Raw genomic sequence first — 12680 nt, forward strand, 5'->3', positions numbered from 1 at the left:
CGCTCTGACGCACAGCCCTTGGTTGATCAGGTCCCCCGATGGATGTGGCCCCGCTGGACGTGCTAAGTCATTGGCCAACAAGCCAAGTCGGGTGCGTCCCACCCCCAGGTGTCCAGGCCAAGATGGCGGAAGAGCCAACATCTTGGCTGGAGAAACTCAGCAGCCTTGTTCATGGGCATCCCCAGGGCTGTCTGACCACCGTTTTGCCTGCGTCCTTCCATCAGGCCACGGTCCCCTTCCCTGCCTTCGACCTCGTTCTGCTTTCCCTGGGTCCCGAGTCACTGTTCGGGTGGCAGCAGGGCCCTCTGGGGAACCTGAGCGGGCTGGAGGGCGGTGCGAGACCCTTGGAGCCTCGCGCCATCTGCATGATCTCAGGTGCTGCTGGAGCAGCGTCATGGCTGCTTTACCAATTCTGCGGTGTTTTACCACTTCCTCCAAAGAGCAGAGTGTCTTCTGGGAAGTCGAGCATCTGGTTCATCCTCCATCCTCACTGCAGACAGGCTGGAGATGGTCTGTGCGGTCAGGACTGGGGGGTTGGGAGCAGCCCGGTGGCCGTCCTCCCCGCGGCCCCTTGGCTTGCTGAAATAGGAAGGTGAGTTTGAGCCTAAGCTGACGGGAACGGAACAGGGCAGGTGTGCAGACCCCAGGGCCCCGGGCGAGCCTGCTGCTCCCACCACCCCGGGCCCCCACGCAGGCAGCCTCTTCCGTGTACTGTCGGCCACACCGTGTGTTTAGCTTAGGCTCGGTGCGTAGAAGGTAAACGTGGGCTCAGGATTTCCGCCGGGCGGAGCCTGCTTCCCTCTGCGGCTTTGCTGGCTGTGATGTGGGGATCCCGCCGGCCAGGTCTCTGAGCGCCTCTGAAGCCCACGTCGTTTCTGCCGCGCCCTCCTGGGGCCCATGCCGGTCCAGCTGCGCTGCTCCGCGGTGGCACTGGTGTCAGGGCAGCCTGGGGGCCTTTGGACCAAGCACGTGATGTGTGGACAGCTCTGACCGGGCATGAACGACCCCCTTGTCCCCAAGGCCCCCGTGGCCCGCCCTGGCGTGGCACCACATCCCGGGCGCTGCGGACCGCTGGGCTTCACGCACTTTTCCTACATTTATCTCTGGGGGGACCCGAAGGGGAGACACTTCCAGAGGTCCCCTTCACGGCTGTCAGGCGCCACAGGTCAGAGCACACAGCCCCAAGTGAGGTTTTGCCACGAGCACTGGGAATCGGGGCTTCCCTCCTGGCATTGACTTATAGCATCCGTGGCTTTAGACCAAATTCCTTTATTCTTTATTCCAGCGAAGCTTTAATGAGTCGAGGAACTCGTTTGTCACACACCCTTCAGAACACATGGCTTCGTTTTGGGTGGAGAAACGCCTCTCCGCTGTGGGTGGGAAGGAGTGAGACCCCCCGAGGGGCTCGGACGCAGCCGCCCCTCCGGACTGGAGACCCAGGTTCTGCTTGGCTGCAGATGGTCCTTCAGCCTCCATCTGGCCCTTAGATCCAGAAGGGAGCCAGGCCGACAGCTCTGAGGGTCAGCCAGGCAGAAGGTTCTAGAGAAGCCACAGCTCACTGCTGGCTTGTGTGTGACCTTGGTCAGACCCCACTGTGGACCTCAAGGTCCTGTCCTGTCGGCTGGGGCCACGCTGTCCTCACAGGACTTGTGAGCGGGATCACGTGGTCCCGGCCCCTGGAGTCCGGAGGCCCGAATCCTTGTCCTTTAGGGGAGACCGGGCTGTCCACTCACTGGGCGCCGCTGCGCACCCCGGGTCTTTGTCCTGCACGTTCTCCCTGGAGCTTTAGTCACAAATGTCCTTTTTTGTTTTTTCGTTTGTGCACCAACTTCTGTTACTGACCAGGAGCAAATGACAGGCCCTCTCACCATCTGTGTACAGAAGAGCTGGCCCCCGACGGCCGGTGTTCTAGCATCGCCAGTCCTCTGAACATTGCCCCGGAGGATCTGTGGGTGGGTTGCGGCCGCGCCTTCCCGCACCCCCACCTGGGTGCCCGTGGGGGCCGCCCCCCCGGCCAGCTTGCACAAAGAAGCATCTGCAGCTGCCTCCTTGGAATTAGGGTGTTCCTCGTGGTGGTCGTGCAGCCCCCTCCCCACCTGGGCTGGCCAGAGTGGAGCGTTTCTGTCAGAGAGAGGAGGACGCGGGAAGGGCGGGGACCACCTCGGGAGCGCTTCCTCCTTTGCCTGCCCAGGGCCTCTGGAGCATCCTCGGCTACTCGGGTACCAGGAGCCGGGGCACAGTCTTCGGCGCCCCTGGCGCCCTGCACCACCCTATCCTTCCTACAAGTCCCCCATGCGGTGAGTAGCCACGCTCTCGAGGTGTGGTCTGGGAGGAACGTTTCCCTTGCAAGTTTGCTCTGACCCCAAGACATCAGGGAGAGGGGAGTTTATTCACCACTGTTTCAGGGACCCTGGTCCATCCCTTAGCTTAACCTCCCCCAGACACACCGCTGTTATCATGGGGACGTCAGCATTGAGGGTCCCTGATGTGCCAGTTACGACACACATGTCGGGATCGCCTGGCCTGAGTCCAGTTCTCTGCTCATCTGCACCTTCATCCCTTTGAGCCTGCATGAGTCGGTTTTCCCATCTGAGAAATGGGGGTGCAGCCCCACCTCCCTCATGGGGCAGCCCCCAGCATGAGGCGGGTGCTCAGGGAAGATGGAGCTGGTGTGTTTCTGGCTAGGGTGTCTGGGAAGCTGGGTGTCGCTGTGTCCTCATGTGGTGGGGGGCTGGGGGGAGAGGGAGAGCTGTAGTCCTCCTCATCCTGTGAGGGCACTAACCCCATCCTGGGGTTCCATCCTCACGACCTCATCTAACCCTAACTAACTCCCAAAGGCCCCACCTCCAAACAGGAACCAGGGACACAAACATTCAGTCCATAGCAATCAGTGACAAGGTGTCTGGGTCAGGGCAGGCCAGGGCCGTTGTCAGTGAGGACACAGCCTTCCAGCTGAGTCCCACAGCACAGACAGGAACAGCATGAACGAGAGTGGAACAGCAGGAGCACGCAGGAAGAGCGGCACAGGTGCGACACTGGCTGGAGCCGGGTGTTGGGCTGAGCAGCCGGTTCTGCCCCAGGTTGCTGAGGTTTGGGTGAGGATGGTTTGGAATAAAATAGCAGCCCAGACCGCCCCTCTGCGAGACTCACCCTTGGATGCCCAGCCCCGCACTGCTCCTGCGGCACCTGCCAGCTGGACTTTGCAGCCACCGGCACCATCCTTGATTACGCCCCAGCCCCACCCCTGCCCCGGGAGCTCCGTGTGCAGGGGTCTCACGTGTGTCCCAGTGCCCAGCGACTCAGTCACTCCAGGTCCCCTTCTTCCTGGGGACATGTCCTTGGCCCCGGCCCCCCTTGGGGTCTTCATCTGTGGGGTGGGCTTAGTGGCAGGAATGCCTGCTGGGCTCAGAAGGGCTTGGCGGCTGTCCAGCCATGCTTCCCGTAAAGCACCTCGAGGGTGCCTGGCATGGAGAAGTTCTCAGACTTGCTCGCTGCGTCAGTGTCCCAGGGTGCCCATGACACACGACCACATGCTGGGCAGCATGAAATGACAGAAGTTGACTCTCTCTCACCGTATGGAGGCTGGAGGTCTGAAATCAAGGTGTCGACAGGGCTGCGCTCCCTCCCAGGGCTCTACAGGAGGGTCCTTCTTGCCTTTCCCAGCATCGGGGACTCCGGGCATTCCTGAGCTGTGGCTGCGTCCCTCCGGTCTCTGCCTCCATCCTCACCCGGCCCCTCCCTGTGTGTGTGTCTGTCTCTTCTGCCCCTTACAAGGACATTTGTCATTAGGTTTAGGGCCCACCTGGATAAGCCAGGACAACCCCATCTCAAGATCCTTAGTTTAATCACATCTGCGAAGACTGCTTTTCCAGATACAGTCCTATCTGCCAGCACTGGGGGTTAGTGGGGGCGCCGTCCAGCCCACTGAAGCACCCTCCTCTTTACTGGAGAAGCACGTGGTGACTATTTACGGATGAGCACACGCGCTCTCAGGCTGCCCGCAGTCACCGGCTGGTTGTGCAGGGCCCGCATGCAATCGCTAATGTGTGGTTCCAGCATGCACCTGTCCTGGCCAGGGGCCTTGACGGTGCCCCTGCCCCTAGGTGCAGCGAGGTCCTTTCCCGGGAGCCTCAGACGTGGGTCAGGCTTGGGGCTGGCTTGGCCGGGCTTCAGGTGGCCTCTGATGAGGTGGCTCCCATTCAGTGAAGTTGAGGACTTCCCCGGTGACAGCAGAGAGAGGCAAATGCCTGGGCCCAGAGAACCTGGCAAGCAGCAGAGTAGTCTGAGGTCACTTCATAAGGAGCGTATGTCCAGGGCAGGGAAGGTGAGAAGCAAACATCCCACTGTCACTCACTCTGCACACTCTTCTGTCACGCTGGGCAGGGGCTGGCTCAGGGACCCTAGGGTTCCCTGGGGCACTGGGCTGCCCTCAAAGAGCAGAGCAGGGGCATGTAAAACTACCCACCCCCCAGGGCGGCCACAGCCACCTCCACCTCACCATCCCATCGGCCCCTCCAGCCCCAACTGTACACAGGCCTCTCGCTGAGCACAGATGCGCTGTGGCCGCCGAAGCCTGCATCCGCCCCATCTCCAGGGCAACACAAAATTCCCCCATGTGCTGCTTAAAATATCCTGCCGTTCCCAGCCACGCGGCATGTGCTCTGCTCCTGGCTGGGCTGCTCCCGCCAGGGCCTGGAAAGAGTGGTGGCAGGAGGACCTCCCCCGGGTTCTCCTCTCCCAGGCGGTCACTAGAAAGGCCCCGGGGCCAGCAGCCCTCTTCCCGCCTGCCTGACACAGGCTGGTCCCCGGGCTGCCCGCTGGCCTCTGGAAGGGCGAGCTGGCGGCTGCCCCCTTGGCTTCCAGGACGCAGGCCACAGTCCTGCAGCCTCTCCCGGAAGGAGGGTCGATGCTGGTCCCCCACCCCCAACTCCACGCTTAGTAGCTCCGGCTGCACCCTGGCTCCCTGGGCCCTGGCCCTCTAGGCTCTCAGCAAGGACACAGCTGAAGGACTCCGCGTCCTTGGGGCACTGGGACTCTCCTGAGGTCGGTGGGGCCCAACTGGGTCTTGCCAACCTAAGCGCAGAGGGCGTGCGGGGGCAGGGAGGGCCAGGCTGTCCTTCCTCGCTCCCTGTCGCTCGTCAGAAGATGGGCTTCTAGGCCCAGATTTAAGTCTAACCTCCACACGCATTCTTTGAGCATCTCCCAGACCTTAGTCACTCTGGTTCTTCCAAACCTGCTGAGAAGCAGCAGGCCACACAGCCCCGAGCACGGCAGCCCCACTACGTCTCCACTGAGCAGATGCCGCGTGCACGCGCCCTGGGGATGGGGCCTCCCGCCCCGCCCCCTGAGCCGTCGGGGCCTGTTCCTCGCAGCCCCCTCCCGGCCCCCCCTCCCCCGCCCAGCTGACCGCTGACCTCCCAGCTCTGGCTGGTTCTTCCTGTCTCTCCTGCTCGGCTCTCTCCGCCTCCTGCCGTCACCATGTCCACGGCGGGGACATAGCCCTGTTCTGTGTCTGCAGTCCCCTTGGCCACGCGCAGGCTGAGCCCCAAAAGGCGCCAGGGTAGCCAGGGCTGGAGTCGCCGTCCTTGCCCCCGAGAGCCTGTTTCTCCTCCGTCGTTCCCTGCGGCCCCGCTCGATCCCCACGCCACACCTCCGCCTTCGCAGCCCTGAGCCAGGCCCTCCTGTGGGGACCCTGCTCCAGGGGCCCCGCCCGCCCCCGGCCTGCCTGTCCAGCGCTCATCTCCACCCGCCGGGCCAGCGCTCGCAGACTGCTCTTTGAAGAGAAAGGGCCAGAGCGTAAAGTCTGTCTTCGCGGGCGGCGGGCGCTACCCCATCACCTTGTCACAAGAAAGCAGGCACCCACGGTACGTGGCGAACGGGCCTGGCTGTGTCCCAACCAAACCACTGACAAAGCAAGCGGCAGCTCTTATTTGCAGACCCCGTGGTGGCCAGGACTTCAGGCCCCTCATTCCAACCGCGACTCTGCTTTGAAGAGCTGTGAAGCTTCCAGAAGGGGAAAGATCCTCTCAGAGTCTCAATTTCCCCATCTAAAATCAAAATGGTCCTTATAGCCACCACGTGGGGCTGGAGTGAGCGCTGGCGGGGCAGCCCAGGCTGAGCATTTGTTGTTCGTAAGGATCGTTGTTGTCAGTGACACCAGCCCCTCAGCTCCTTGCCGCGTGTAAAGTACGCCCAGTTGTTCACACCGCTGGGCCTCTGCTTGTGCTGTTCCTCCTGCTTGGAATGCCCTTCCCTCTCTGGTCCATCTGCCAAACTCCTACTCATCCTGCAAGACCCAGCAGGGAGAGGCCCTTCTCTCTGGGCTTCCGCGCTGGCCCTTCTCGCTCCCGGCGCTCTTGCTTGCCCCAGGAGTGCCCCGCACATCTCCCCGCCACGGCCCATCCCACTCTGTTGTGAGATCTGTTCTGCGTCTGTCTCCCCACCGCCCCCCAGCCTGTGCCTGTGTTGGCTGAGTCATGTCTCCATGCACAGCATTGACATGCAGAGACGCTCAGGTTCATTCATTCAGCAAAGATGTGGCAGCGCAGGCTGTGTGGGCCGGACGCTGCTCCATGAGCTGGGGGTTCCAGCAGCAAGCAGGGAAATGGCAACCTCTGGGGGACAAGGCCACGTGTCAGGGGCAGGAGTGCTGGGGAGCAGACGGGCAGGTTGTGGTCGGCGGGGTATCCAGCCCGAAGGAAATGAGGGAGTAAGCCAGGACGACATGGGGTCGGGGCATTCCAGGCGGGAGCAGCAGGTGCAAAGGCCCTGTGGCAGAAATGGGCTTGTGTTTCGGGGCCAGCAAGGAGGGCGTTGTGACTGTAGCATGGTGGGGAAGGGGAGCTGACTGAGGGCTGGGCTCCGTAAAGCCTGTGGGCCCAGTAAGGACACTGGGTTTTATTCTGATGCTTGGGGCCGATCAAGGGTTTGAGCAGAGAAACAACGTGATGGTCAGGCTTTCTAGGGACGGCTCTGGGGCTTCCTCTAGACAGCACGGCCCAGCCCTGATGAGTGTGTCCAGGACAAAGCGGGTACGTCGTGGGCAAGACAACACACTGACCGTTCACCTCTGCTGCACACCTTGACAGGCACTGGCGTGCACTCTTGTTTTGAGAGGTAAAGAAAGAACTCCCAGAAGAATGTAAAATGCGTGTCCACGTGGGTCCATCCACGTATAGCCACGTTCACAGCAGCGCCATTCACGGGGGCCACGAGGCAGAAACAGATGCCCGCCAGCGGGTGATGGATGCACTAAATGTGACCTCTGTAGACAATGACCATTAAAAGGAATGAGGCCCTGATCCACACTGCAACACGCTTGCACCTCAGAAACCTGACCCTGAGTGGAAGAAGCCAGGCACAGAAACCACGTGCTACGTGATTCCATTTGTGTGAAACGTTCAGTGTAGGCAGGTCCCCACAGACAGAAGGCAGATGGATGGTTGCTGGGGCTGAGGAGGAGGACTGGGGGGGTGTCTGGTCAGCTCAGGTGACCAGAACAAAATACCAAAATACCAGTTTAAGGGAGGCTTAAACTACAGGCCTTTACCTGCAGCCTGGGGACTGGACGTCCACCGTCAAGTTCCCGGCAAGCTCAGTTCCTGGTGGGGCTCCCTTCCCGGCTTGTAGACGGCCTTCTCACCGAGTCCTCGCTGGGTCGTCTCTCTGTGCGTGCCTGGAGAGAGAGGACCCCAGTGTCCCTTCTTCCTCTTAGAAGGGACACCAGTCCTATCTGATTAGGGCCCCACCCTTATGACGTCACCCAACCCTCCTCTCCTCCACAGAGGCCCACCTCCAGGTACAGTCGCACTGGGGGGTTTTGACTTCAGCAGATGAGTCTGGGGGCCAGGGGCACACAGTTCTGTCCACAGCAAGGAGTGACTGCTAACGTCCAGGGGGTGATGGGAGTGTTCTGGAACTCGATAGAGGTGGTGGTCGTACAACATTGCAAATGCACCAAAGGCCGCTGCATTGTCCTCGAGTTGACCCTTGAACAATGAGGGAGTTGGGGTGCCAACCCCCCTGCTCAGTCGAAAATCCACGTTTAACGTTACGGCCAGCCCTCCGTATCCAAGTCCACATCCTTGGACTCCACTGACTGCGGACCTTGTAGGACTGAAGCATGCATCTTGTGAAAGAAACCTGTGTACACATGGACCTGTTCCAGCCGTGCTGTTTAAGGGTCAACTGTGTGTGAATTTGGAGAGTCTGGACACGGAGTAGGGGCCGGTCTTAGAAGGAGAGTTGCTGAAATGGGGGAGGGGTTGTGAGCAGGAAGTGGGTGGGTCTCAATTGACCGGGGGGGCAGGGGCCCCACTGCTGGATCCGCGCCCTTGAGGGAAGAGACGTCTGATGGTGGGATCTGCAGATGCAGAGGGTGTGAGGGGCCCCTGCACTGGGGAGGCCCGGGGTCGGGCGCCAGGAACTCACGGCTGGCTTAGGGGTTCGGTGGACAGATGCCACAGGGTGCGTGCTGTTCCAGAGGATTCCGGGGCCTCCGCGGAGAGGGAGTTTATTCTGCACCAGGTTCAGGGGCCTCAGGCCGCAAACAGCGTTACTGGTAAGAGTCCCGGGAGTAAGAGCAGCTGGGGTGAAGGTACTGCTTGCTCTTTGCAGGCCCCGCACGTCCACGGGTGATGGGTGCTGTTACAGTAAATCCAGGCGTAGAGAGGCTTCCAGGCTTGTTTAGGGTCTCAGAGCCGTCCGTGGGGGAGCAGGGCTGGAACCCAGCCCCTGGGGCGTGGTCGGCCCCGCAGTCTTTTGCTCTTCTGTAACACGCAATCCAAATGCCAGAATAATCACGCTTCAAACGTGCACGGTTCTGGGGCAGGCGGTGCCTTTACAGAGCTGCGCCACCACCACTGCCACCTAGCTCCAGAGCATCCTCAGCACCCCAGAGGGGGACCCTGTCCCCAGGCGCCGTCACGCCCCGTTCCCCCTCCCTTCAGCCCCTGGCAACACCACTTGACCTTCTTCTGCCTTTGGGGTTTACTGTTCGGGACCTTTCGCACCAACACCGTCATGCAGTCAGAGGGCGCTCCCTCCCTCCCTGGGCGAAGTGTTTGATCAGAGTGTGCGTGGGGTACCGTGTGTGTGTGTGTGTGTGTGTGTGTGTGTGTGTGTTTAAAACATTTGGAATTTGTTTGGGTTTTCTTTCAAGGAAGGCTGGATTTGGGGTAGCCTGGTCATTCCACCATAGCGTCTCGGACAAAACAGAGACCCCTCGGCATCGGCCTTATGTGGGTGCATGTTTGTTTCAGCCTTGTTTGTTTCCAGGTAGACGTGTTGAATGGGTGGAGATTAATTTTCTCCGCCCGTCAGGCTAACGAGCCCGGCTCTGTTCTGCCCAGGCGACCTGGAGCTGTGGTTTTCATGCTGGGTTCCTCGGAGCCCTGGGAATTGGCCCCACTTTTGCTGTTACCTCGTCCGAGTCTGCATGGTGAGCAGGCCGGCTGCCTGGTTGTCTGAAGTTTAGTTGGCAATCGGGAGAGGCAGCCTTCTACCCAGTGAATTAAGTGTGGTCCCTCTGGAACCACAGTGCCTCGGACCAGCCCACTGGCTGAGCGTGAACTGGTGCGCCTTCTCATTCACCCCCGAGACTCTGCGGATCCCACGAAGTCCCAACTGCATCTGTGAAGCCGTGGACACCCCCATGCCCCCGGCACGCTGGGCACTGGCTGGGTCCCGCACAGAGAGCACCTTTCCTGCGTTGTACAGGCGCTGCCCTCTCTGCCGGCCGGTTGAACCCAGGCTCGGTCTCTATGGCAGCAGTGAACGGGGAGCTGGGAGGGAGGTGTGGGCTCCGCGTACACCTGCCTGTCCTTGCTGTGACACAAAACGCTTGTGAAGTTATTTACCCTCCCGATTTAAGGCATTTACAGCTCAGAGCAGTAAACAGCACGAAAGCCTTCATCAAGCCCTGAAAGCGACTTCTGAAAACCGCCAGCCCACAAAGTATCCGGAACACCTCTCTGCCTTCCTTTCCCACGTGAGGAGAGGCGCCTGGCTGCTTCGGCGGTGTCTTTGTGTTGACATAAATGTTCATGCACAGAAGGTAGAGCGGCCCGCAGCCTCCGGAGGATGACGTGGTGGAAAAGAAGCCTGTCCCTGCCGCGTCTCCAGCTGAATGTCTTCCAAGGACCTGCAGGTCATTTATGTGGAGTCTTAACTCAGGGTGGTCCAGAATGTTGACCTGCCCCCGGCGGGGTGCAGAGCTGGGTGGGGGCGTGCACTTTACAAACGAGGAGACAGCGTATCAAGCGGACCGCTCTGGCAGGGGCGTAAACTACAAAGTGGCTGTGAACCTGGCTGTAGAGCCAGAATTCAACTCCTTCTCCACGACTCCAGCTCCTTGGGTGCTGACGGCTGCTCCTTGGTGCCTCTTACATCGTAAGGCGCATCACTCGCCACCTTAGCAACAGGAAAGCCTTGGAAACGACACCAAAGTTAATAGAGACCCAGCGTCCTTGTGGTGGACCCCACAGGTAGCTCTTCCCTTCTCGGGAAAAAGACGCTGAACGTGGCAGTTTCTACGTGAGGCGTTAGCCAGCCGCCCACCCCGCATTCCCCAGACTTTCCTCCTAATGCTGATACTTCTACCTTCAGTTGCCTTGCAGTTTAAAATTCCCAGTGTGTTTTTACATAGCTTCCCGTGTGACTCTTAACAACTGCTCTGTGAAAGGGACAGGACTTGTCATCTCCATTTAGATGGTGAAACCATTGCTAAGAGACACAGGGACTTGCTGAAAGTCAGGTTATTAATGTAACAGTCAGCAGCTGCTGCGTAAGAAACAGCCCTCAAACTTAGGGGCTTGAAACCAGTACATTTTATCTCATGACTAGGTATGTCAACAAATTTGGCTGGGCTCTGCTGGAAGCTTCTGCTTTTCTCACTGGACACTGTTGTGTGTCCATAGCAGCTCTTGGTAAACAACCAGCGAGTTACAGGGATGCTGGGGCCCTGGTCTCATGGTCCAGCAGGCTAGCCTGGGCTTGTTGACACAGCAGCTGTGCAGCGTCGGGGCCCAGCAGCAACACACATGGCCTCTGGGAGTCTAGACTCTAAACTGGCAGTGTCGCCGACAGGACGTTCTGTTGGTCAGGGTTGCAGTGCCAGCCGAGATTCAGGGGCTGGGCAAATCTTGTCTCCCCATGGGGGGAGTTCAGAGTCACACTGCAGGTGGATGTGGACACAGGAAGGGAGTGATGGCAGCTGTGTTTGCAAGCAGTCTTCCACAGCCAGCCGCCACCTGCCTCCCCGGGAAGCTTCATCTCTCCACCCCTGAAGACCTCCTGCGAGCCTCTCAGACAGAGGCACTTGCTCCTGCCTGTTGGTTCCTGGTGGCTCTGTTCACCCCTCTGTTCAAGCCCTGATCCCAGGAGAATCTGGATTTATCTGCCTCCCTAGCTAGATGGGAGCTGCTCTGGGGCCAAGACCCTGCATCTCCAGCCTCTGCCTGGAGCCTGGCAGGCAGGGCTCCGTGAAACCTGGTGGGTTGACAGGGTTGACCGTAGGTTTCTGGGCCCATCCTGTAGTCGGACCTTTGCTCTCACTGCCTCTGAGACAGCCAAGGGTCCCTCACACCCAGCCCAAGCCCCCTCCAAGATGCCAGTGGGAGCTGAGGGGGCCTCGGCTCTGGGGCAGAGTAGAATCAGGGTAAAACTTCCCTGAAGAAGAGGCACCCATCACTGCAGGGTGAGGAAGAGATTGGAAAGCCCTCCACGTTCCCGAAAGGAGCACAGCTCAGCCGAGCCTGGAGAAGATGCGGGAGCGGAGACCGGCGCTCCCGAGCTGGCCCAGCCCCGCCGCTGCCGTGCGATTTCTCACACAGCCACATGGGCGCGTAGCCCTCGGAGGCGGCCGTCAGATGGGACCGGCTATGAGAACAGGCCTGCCTGGGCGCCGGGGAAGATGGCACAGACGCTGCAGGGGGGTCCCCACATCTTCCCCACGCCTCCTCGGGTGCCTTCCATTCACTCAGCTGTCTGCACAGGGCGACGGGGGAGCCTGGGCCACTTGGGCGCCGAGCCCGCAGGGCGCGGGCCCCGGGCACTGGCCACTTCCCGTGCGGCGGGCGCAGAGGCTGCATGCGGCGCTGGCACCTCCCCTCCCTCCACGGCCCCTGCGAGACCGAGGCCTGCACGGCGCTGAGGGTGCGCGGATGTGCCCGCAGGTCCGAGTGATTCAGTTCGTCACGAGCCCTTTCGGACACCAGGCCTGCGTTCCGACCCCGCCAGCCCAGCACCGCAGCCAGCTGGGCGCGGTGGAGAGGGGGCAGCCTACGAAAGCCTTCCGGGGTGTCGTTCTGGGCCGCGCCCGCACACCCTCAGCTCTCTCTCCCTACTCTGATGTCCAGGGAAGTTCCTCCTGCAAACCCGGCTTGTAATGGTCCCCAGATGTTGCCGGGCGATTCACGTTAGATACGGCGCAGCACCAGCTGCAGACAAGGTACGTGGTGCTGGTTTGGGGTCGGTGTTAGTGGCGTTTATGAGTTTTGTAGGAAAACAGTTACTCACTGAAATTCCACCGTAGAGAGGGGAAAAAGTCACTCCCTTCAGTACACTTGACAATACTCGTTTTTGCCTGTGCTATTTAGGCTAATGACAGTCTTAAAATGGTCTGAGCTTGAGGATTTTTCCCCCCAAAGAATCAAGCTTTAAAGCACCATTTTCCAAAAACA

General features: G+C 60.3%; 1 protein-coding gene across 6 annotated transcripts in view; it reads left to right on the forward strand.

The window, feature by feature from the left end:
* SHANK2 (SH3 and multiple ankyrin repeat domains 2) overlaps positions 1-12680 on the forward strand; it is a 497686-nt gene that overhangs the window by 290546 nt on the left and 194460 nt on the right. The gene's annotated exons all lie outside the window — the stretch shown is intronic.

This window comes from Camelus bactrianus, chromosome 10 (assembly GCF_048773025.1).
Source record: "Camelus bactrianus isolate YW-2024 breed Bactrian camel chromosome 10, ASM4877302v1, whole genome shotgun sequence".
Classification (NCBI taxonomy): Eukaryota; Metazoa; Chordata; class Mammalia; order Artiodactyla; family Camelidae; genus Camelus; species Camelus bactrianus.